This window comes from Pongo abelii, chromosome 2, assembly GCF_028885655.2.
Source record: "Pongo abelii isolate AG06213 chromosome 2, NHGRI_mPonAbe1-v2.0_pri, whole genome shotgun sequence".
NCBI lineage: Eukaryota > Metazoa > Chordata > Mammalia > Primates > Hominidae > Pongo > Pongo abelii.
Window position 1 is genome coordinate 112,151,445 of NC_085928.1, and position 9,139 is coordinate 112,160,583.

Below are 9,139 nucleotides of genomic sequence, written 5' to 3' on the forward strand. Positions count from 1 at the left end.
ACAGCGAAAATAAAATAATGAATACCGTGGAGGGATCTTGAAGCCAGGGCTGGAATTTCATATTTGTTACAAGTATTTTTCCATCCAGCTTGAGAACTATGAAAGCAGCTCAGAATTTCCCTTAAACATCATAAACAATCTCAAGTAAGGGACACCATCCCTAGCTGGGGATGGAGATGCTTCGCCTTAGTAACAAGAAGCTAATTCTGGGCCAGGAGAGGGAAGTTGATGGAAATGCTTGTTTGGTAGAAAAGCACCAATTAGTAAAATAAACATAAATAACATTTGATGATATTAGATCATTACTGATCACTTTTTGTCAGATGCTCTATTGACTCTGTCTCCTAAACACCTCTTGGGTCTATTCACCCTTTCTAATCTGATGACCATTACTGATTAAAACTCTTGTCGGCCAGGCATGGTGGCTCACGCCTGTAATCCCAGCACTTTGGGAGTCCAAGGCGGGCAGATCACGAGGTCAGGAGATCGAGACCATCCTGGCTAACACGGTGAAACCCCATGTCTACTAAAAATACAAAAAATTAGCCGGGCATGGTGGCGGGTGTCTGTAGTCCCAGCTACATGGGAGGCTGAGGCAGGAGAATGGTATGAACCCGGGAGGCGGAGCTTGCAGTGAGCCAAGGTCGCGCCACTGCACTCCAGCCTGGGCGACAGAGCGAGACTCCATCCCAAAAAAGAAAAAGAAAAATTAAACCCTTGTCACCTCTTTCTTGGATCCTGACAACAGGCTCACACCCTGGCTAGTTCTGAGTGAATGAATTTAAGATATTTTCTTGAATGATAAGAGAATTATCTCAGAAAGGCAGGCAGGGGCCAGGCAGTAAAGGGCTTTTGGCCAGCCTGGGAACTGGATCTTTAACCATGCTCTTTCCACTGCCTTTGCAGAAGGGTATAAGGTCCTTATCCAAGCAGATGGGCACCATGGCACTGTTCCAGATGTCACAGACAAAGGGAGGATCAGGGAGAAGGTTTAGAGTCTTGGTTTCAGAAAGTCTCAAACTAGGGTTCCTAGTTTGAGAAGGCCATATAGGGTAGCTTCCAAAAGTTGCCATGGCATCTGTAAACTGTCATGACACTGGTGGGAGTTTCTCTTAGCATGCTAATGCATTATAATTAATATGTAATGAATGAGCAGTGAAGACAGCTAGAGGTTGCTTTTGTCACCATCTTGATTCCCGCTGGTTTCAGCCAGCTTCTTTACCACATCCTGTTTTATCATCAGCGGGGGCTTTGCGACCTGTGTCTTAAGAAACAAGTCTTACCAGCATGAGAAGCATGGGCTGACGCCAAAGTGGCAGAGAGATTAGGGACACGCAGGTCCCTGGAGCTCACACAGGTCCCAATACCACGAGAAACTAAACCAAAAATTCCCTAGTGCTCAGGTTTCCACTCTTACCTTTGGTAGGATCAGGGACCAGGCAGGAGGAACCCCTGATGGGGGATGCTGTCCATTGTTCTTTCTCAAAGGAGCTGGAGAAAGTAGAACCATATGAGTATTCTTGTTATCTCTGCTATTTTTCACGTGCAATTTCTGCTGTATCACATAACTGCCTATCCATTTGCAAATTAATTCAACCTTTTTTCACAATGGTGACTACTTCCCGTTTGTAATTCTCAAGCTCTTACCTGCAAAGCATTGAACATTCTTATTAAAGCTTGTTTAAAGATGTCTTCCTTTGATAAAGTGGCAATTATCAGGTATATGGGTTGTGCCTCAGAATCATTTGTCATCTTCAATCAATGGGATTGATTTAGCTTCTGAACACTATGCATCTGGATGCTTTCAAAGCAACAGTAGCATCACCAAATGGTGACCGAGTCATTGTTATTGCAATGGACAATAGATGAACCTTTGGCAGTAATGGGATTCAGGAACACCATGATCCCCTAGAGGTCTTCCTTTCAATCTTAGAATCATTAATGGGAAATAGTCCAGATTCTAATTTTGCTGTTTTCTTATCTCTGCTCTGGGAACCCAAGAACATCTTTGTCAATGTTGCTTAACTGCCTGGTTATACTTTTTGAAAAGTACATATCTTGAATCAAGAGAACTATATGCATTTGCTGCAGTCTCCTCATACAAATCTTTAGAAAATTAAGAAAATGTATCTTTTTAAAATTCATAACTATGTTGGAAAGCAGGAGAGAGTGCCTTTCGTGAAAATTACAAGAGATGCCTAAGAATCAGAAGGCAAATCGGATCAGATTGAATGGGGAAACCAAATCCCAAAACAGGCAAAGGAAGTACTCTTAAAAAAAGAGGGAGGTATTCTAGGGTGAGCTCCAAGTTTGAAGAGGCAGGTATAGATATCTGAAGTGGCTCCGGTTGGAATATGGAAGGAGAAACAGCACTTCTTTTTTTTTTTTTTTTTTTTTTGAGACGGAGTCTTGCTCTGTCGTCCAGGCTGGAGTGCAGTGGCACGATCTTGGCTCACTGCAACCTCCGCCTCCCAGGTTCAAGTGATTCTCCTGCCTCAGCCTCCCGAGTAGCTGGGACTACAGGTGCCTGCCATGATGCCTGGCTAATTTTTTATTTGTATTTTTTTTTTATTTTTAGTAGAGACAGGGTTTCACCATATTGGCCAGGCTGGTCTTCTACTCCTGACCTTGTGATCCACCTGCCTCGGCCTCCCAAAATGCTGGGATTACAGGCATGGGCCAGCCCCTCTTCTTATGCCAAGCAAAAGGTGACAAAGCTGTCATCATTCAGGTGGGAGCAGTGAGTGTAGATATTTAGGTCAAGAGACATCAGTACCCTTCATGGTTGATGATCCAAAAAGAGACCAGTAGCCCTTACTTCCAGAAATCCAGACACTCTTCGCACAGCTGCACACCACCCCTTGCCTGCATCTTTGGTAACAGGCTGTGGGGAACAATACAAAGTGGACAGAGAGGCTTTCAGGAAAACAAATGCAAAAAGGAACACACAACCAAAATGTACAAGAGCAGAGAAAATCAAGATTATAAGAGAGGCACTAATGAAACAGATGAATGCACACCTGAGGAAGCACAGTTAATCCAGCAAATAAAACTTCAGTTGGTTAAGACAGAATTTCATATCAAGCAAGAAGAAGTTACTAAGAAAAAAGAGTTAATTACAAAAACTAAAAAAAGAAGCCAGGTATGGTGACTCACTCCTGTAATCCCAGCACTTTGGGAGGCTGAAGTGGGTGGATCACTTAAGGTCAGGAGTTCGAGACCAGCCTGGCCAACATGGTGAAACCCCATCTCTACTAAAAATACAAAACTTAGCTGGATGTGGTGGTGCACACCTGTAGTCCCAGCTGCTCAGGAGGCTGAGACACAAGAATCGCTTGAACCCAGGAGGTGGAGGCTGCAGTGAGCTGAGATTGTGCCACTGCACTCTAGCCTGGGCAAGAGAGCAAGACTCTGTCTGGAAAAAAAAAAGTTTGAATTTGAGTTTTTCTTATAATAAATGAGATTGAATATGTTTTCATATGTTTAAAGGATATTTGAACTTTCTTTTCCATGAACTGTGTGTTCACGTCTTTTGCCCATTTTTCTATAGTTTTATTTTTGGACCTTTTCTTCTTAATTGTAAGAATATTTACATATTATGGAGATTGGCCCTTTGTATCTGATATAAGTTGTAAATACTTTTTTTCCAATTGTTCTTTGTCATTTGTCTTTGTCTTGGCATTTGTTTTGTTTTGTCATGCAAAAATGTTTTAAAAGTTCTTTTATTTAATTAAATTTATCAATCTTTTAAAAAAATTGCATCTGAATTTCAAGTTATAGTTAAAAAGGCACTATCCACTTCGGGTTTTATAGGAATGGATTCATATTTTCTTCTAGTATTTATAATTTTTTTTGTTTATTTTTTTGAGACGGAGTCTTGCTCTGTCACCCAGGCTAGAGTGCAGTGGCATGATCTCAGCTCACTGCAACTTCTGCCTCTCAGGTTCAGGTGATTCTCCTGCCTCAGCCTCCTGAGCAGCTGGGATTACAGGCGCACGCCACTATGCCTGGCTAATGTTTGTATTTTTGGTAGACCCGGGGTTTCACCATGTTGGCCAGGCTGGTCTGGAACTCCTGATGTCAAGTGATCTACCCACCTGGGCCTCCCAAACTGCTGGGATTATAGGCGTGAGCCACGATGCCCAACCTCAAAACCAATTCTTAAACATCCCATTTCCTCAGTGATTTGAGACATCTTTAATATGTACTGAATTGGCACACACATTGGGTTTACTGCAGTTCTTTTTATTTTGTTTTATTGATCTGCCTGTTTTTAAGTATGTCAGTTTAATTATTGAACACTTCTAGTATGTTTTAATATTTGGCAGGGCTGGACACAATATTTCCCAGTATTTTTTTAATTTTTGTTTCAGAATTCTCCTGGCCAATTTTGCCTTTTTATTTCTCCATGAGAACTTCATATTCATCTCATCATGTTATTGCGGGGTGCAGGGCAGGGGTGGGGATTTTTGGTACTTTTATAGGGATCACATTAAACCTTTTAAATAATTTGAGGAGCATTAAAATCTTTATGATTCTGTCTTCCTATCTAAGAATACTTTATATCTTCCATTGGTTCAGGTCTACTTTTTGGACTTTCAGGGAGTGTTGCAGAGTTTTACACATAAACATTTACACACTTCTTATTTGATTTATTCAGATATTGTATCTTTCTGATGCTAAAGAGTGGTGGCAATAGTTACTTCCTCACATTGTTCATTTCTCTAGCAGAAATGTCTTCAATATTTCCAAATTAAATAGGAAGCTTGCCTTTGGGTTGAGACATATCTATTTTATCAGAGCTTGACCCTGATTTTTTCCTCCCCCAGGAGGTGGTGAGTGTTATTTTGTCTTGTCTGGATGTAGGTTTGCTTTGCTCTTGAATGTTCCAGAGTGGAGAGAGACTAGGAGAAGGCACAGGAGGTCTGTTTGGTGTAATCTGCTCCTTCCTTTTCATCTTCACCATCAACAGAGACAGCAGCACACTTGCTTGCAGAACTGAACTTGGAGGCTGGATTTTCCTCAAGTTTCTTTGGCTCAGGTGCAAATCTGCAGACTTGATCTTTTTTGCCATCTTTCCTGTCTGACTCCTTCCAGCGGTCTTTGTTCTCTCCATCTCCTGGACCATGGCCCGAGTTCCCAGTTTGGACTTTTGGACATTCATCCCGTCTACTTTATTTTCATCTTTCTTTGCTGGTCCTTCCTCTGAGGGTTGAACTGGAGGTACTGTTCCCTCACTACCTGTAGGGGATTACTGCTCTGTTTCTGAGCTCTGAGATGGAATAAGAGGATTAGAACTTCTCTTCACCTAAGCAGTCTCCTTTGGTGGAGGAGCTGGAATCACCTTTAGGAGTTGATCAGGTTTGGAAGGCTTAGAAACTGGAGAGTGGCAGTGTTTCTCTTTATTGAGTGTTTCATTTTCTAGAGACTTCTCTCACTCTCTCTTCTTCATGCATCCTGGTCTGACTTGCTTCTGCCTGATGTGGCTGGGGTCCCAGTCTGCACTGGCTCGCTTCCTGTCCTCCACCATTCCCGTTCCTGAGTTTCTTCACTTTGCCAGCTTGGGTGTCTCTCCAGAGGCCATTGTTCTAGATTTGGCTCATCCAGCTGCCACTATAGTTTCTCTTGTTTCTTCTGTAGCTGTTCTTCTGCTTCTCTTTTTCTAGTAACTGTGTCAATGGACTTTCCCCCTCCAAAGATAGAGGCCACCCAACTGAGCTGGGGGGGTGCTAGAAGAGGGATCATCTTCCTTATGAGTGCTCTGAGGCTTTAGATTCATTTCTGATCTTTGCGAGGGACCCCTATCATCAAGCCTATAATCACCCTAAGGGTAATCATCTCTGGAGTTCCATGACCAATTGTCCTGTCTGTCTTACTTGTCTTCATCTGCCTCCTCAGTAGTCATCATCTCTGAGGTACCCACTACCAAATGCTCTTCTGCCACTGCCTGTTGCAGAATCATAGCCTCTATCATAGTCTCTGCTGCCTCAGTCATCATCTTAATCCCGGCCCCCACATTGACCCATATACTGGTGTGAGCCATCTCTAAACCCATCCTGATACCCATCATGATACTGGTCTGAATCGCATGATCTTGATACTTGTCTCCAAAGCTATCATCACCTCTTCTAGGCAGGTAGTCATCAAAGCTGTCTGTGGCAGGATGGACCTCCAGTATATCTGTTTTGTCAGTATCCTGATTTCTATCCTGGCCAAGAGAACAGTCATCCCTGTCTTTATCCTGTGTTTGGTCAGCAATGTCCACTCTAACTATCCTGTTACCTACAGACTCTTCATTGAGACCCAGGGAACTGAACAGGGAATCCAGGTCCTCAAACTCAGGATAACTAAAACTTTCAACCATTCTGGATTGCCGGGTTCATGTGGTCAGTGCGCTGTACCGATATTTAATCCTCTAAATAATTCCTTAATTGAGTCTTCTATCACATCATAGAGCAGGTTCCCTAGAAAAGCCTTGTAGGATGGTGATTTGGGAAGATGGCTCCAATCAATATGGGATTCTCCAGCATCCTGTGGAGCAGTGGAAAGAATGGAATGGTCAATTGGAGATGTCCTATACACATCTCATCATTACTGTGCCAAGTGGTCGAAGCATTTCCTTCTGGCTCATCTGTTTCATCAGCCCAGTCTGGGGATATAGGTGCTTCCTCCACCAGTCTGCCCATCCTCAGTCAGAAAGTCTACTAGGGAAATTGTCTTTTTCTTCTCCTTCTCCTTCTCCTTCTTCCCCTCCTCCCCCTCGTCCCCCTCATCCTCCTCCCCTCCCCCCCTCCCCCTCCCCCTCCTCCTCCCCCTCCCCTCCTCCTCCCCCTCCCCCTCCTCCTCCCCCTCCCCTCCTCCTCCCCCTCCCCCTCCTCCTCCCCTTCCCCCTCCTCCTCCTCCTCCTTCTTCTTCTCCTTCTCCTTCTTTCCTTTTCTGAGGCCGCCATGTTGGGAGACAGAGAGAACACCAAGGCTTGATTTTACTTTTAACAGTTACTTTTAGCAAGGTGGAGATGTAGGAAAATTATATCCCAGGATTGCGTAAAAGAAAGGCACAATTAGAGAATCATAAGACCTTTAATGTGGCTAGACAGTGGATTGCCTGTTAAGGGGGAGACAGGAAACATAGATGGAGATCATTCAGCGGCATCTCACAAAGACCCCACAGGCTATGCTGTTCAACTTGGACTTTCTCTCATTGGTAATAGAAAACCATTGAAAGGTTTTAACAAAGGGGATGGCATTATTAGATTTATATTTTAGTAAGATTCTGGGGGCAATGGCTGATAAATTCCACTGTCAAAGCATTTCAAACATGACTGCAAATCAGACCAGATATCATCCAAACAAATAAACTGAGAGGAAGAACAAGAACAATCACAGCCGTATCACTTTTATTTTTCTTAAAAAAAGACTTAAAAATTATAGAGTAGGTAGACTAACAGTGAAGACCATATATCTATGTCTCCAAAACCCGAGAGTTCTGCAAGAAATACTGAGCTCCAGATGATTATGCTGGGTCTTTCTCCAACCTCAGAATAAGCCAGGAGTGGGCAAAGCAGGTCTGGGAGAGCTCTGCCTGAAAGTGGACTCCAAGCTCCATGCTAGGGGCCTGGGCACCCTTAAAGCAAGCCACAGAATCACTTTCAGTCAGCGAGGATATGCCTCTCTTCTCTCCTTTTCTGTTTTTCTGAGTGGAGTATTGAAAATAGTCAGGCACAAAGCATAGCATAGTGGACAAAGAAAATAATGTTTATATTCATGAAAAATTCAATCCTAATTATACCTCTGGGAGCCAGTGGGAGTAATGAAATAGCGTGCCTGGGGTGTTCATTTTGTTAATAGATGCCAGTCACAGGGTACTTATTTTCTGTGCCGTTTATAAAGCCTTTGACGGACAGAGCGGCTTGCGTCAGTTCATACAATTATAAGATATAAAGGATATTATGGTAATTCTTTGGAATGATGTTCATTTAGTATCTGGTCATGAGAATGTGGTTCCTCCTGTTAGTGCCATATTCCAGCAAATGCAATAGGCAGCTTAGCAGGGGCTCTGAAAAGTGTGCGCATTAACTTTGGCTCAGACACCAGGGATACATTTTGCTGTCATTTAAGATTAATTATTTGTAATATGTTTGTTAAGAAAATGGTTTTAAAATTTTATTTCTGTCTCTCAATTTAGGAGTGATAGCTCCTAGATTTCAATCACATGGACTGAATGACATATACAAGGGTTTTTGAACTATCTGAGATGGACAAAGCTCAAAGTATCTTTTCCAATGGCAAAGACAGAACTAGATCCACTTTTTCCAACACGATAGCCAGGTTTCCAAGAGCAAATGAGCAGTGAGGTGAAGTGAACATGGAAAAGTGAAAAGATAAAACTAGCCAGTTGTTTTATTAGAGGGACAGAGGATATATATAAGCAAGGTTCTTTGGCCCGAAACCAAATTCAGCAACTCAACCATATTGACTTTTGCCCATATTTATTTAGGTTGAGCCCTATGAAATTCCTGATGTTATACTGGTTTTCACCAACAACATCAATTATTGCATATGCTTCAACCTAATGCTTCAGGAAGAAAGTCATGGCCACCTAGAACTTGGCATAACCTGCAACTGCCTTAACTCCAAAGCCTTAAACGCCATGGCTGCAGCCTCCTGTCCTCTAAACCTCTCATTTCCTCACCTCTGTCACAAATCCATGTAAAGTCAGATTGGTTTACAGCTCTTCAGGCCCAGTGAGCCACAAGTCTCCTCGGCATCTTTACAAGCAACTCCCACAGATATCTCAGTATAATTATTTTTAAAATATGTCCAGGAGTCTTTTTTACTTAAGCCACGAGGCTTCCCAAAATACTTCGTAGAAAATACTATTTTGATAGTATTAGAATTTTACCAACGGCTTAAGCAAGAGGCACAAAAGTGGAATGACGTCCAACTATGAGTTTTGATGAAAGTGAAAATTGCTACCTAGCCAAAACCACTAGTTCAGGCATTCAGCTTTCCCCTGTCTTATAAAATCCCAACCCCACTTTAATCTAGGGTCAGCTGTCCTCTAGATGCTCTCTGATATGTATCAGTTGAACAAAGTCTTTAATCTCTCTGATGTGTATCAGTTGAATAAAGCCTTAATC

At 42.6% G+C, this 9,139-nt stretch overlaps 1 pseudogene; it reads right to left on the minus strand.

The window, feature by feature from the left end:
• Positions 1–5,613: 5,613 nt before the first annotated feature.
• Positions 5,614–8,651, minus strand: LOC103890205 (eukaryotic translation initiation factor 4B-like; annotated as a pseudogene).
• Positions 8,652–9,139: the final 488 nt, after the last annotated feature.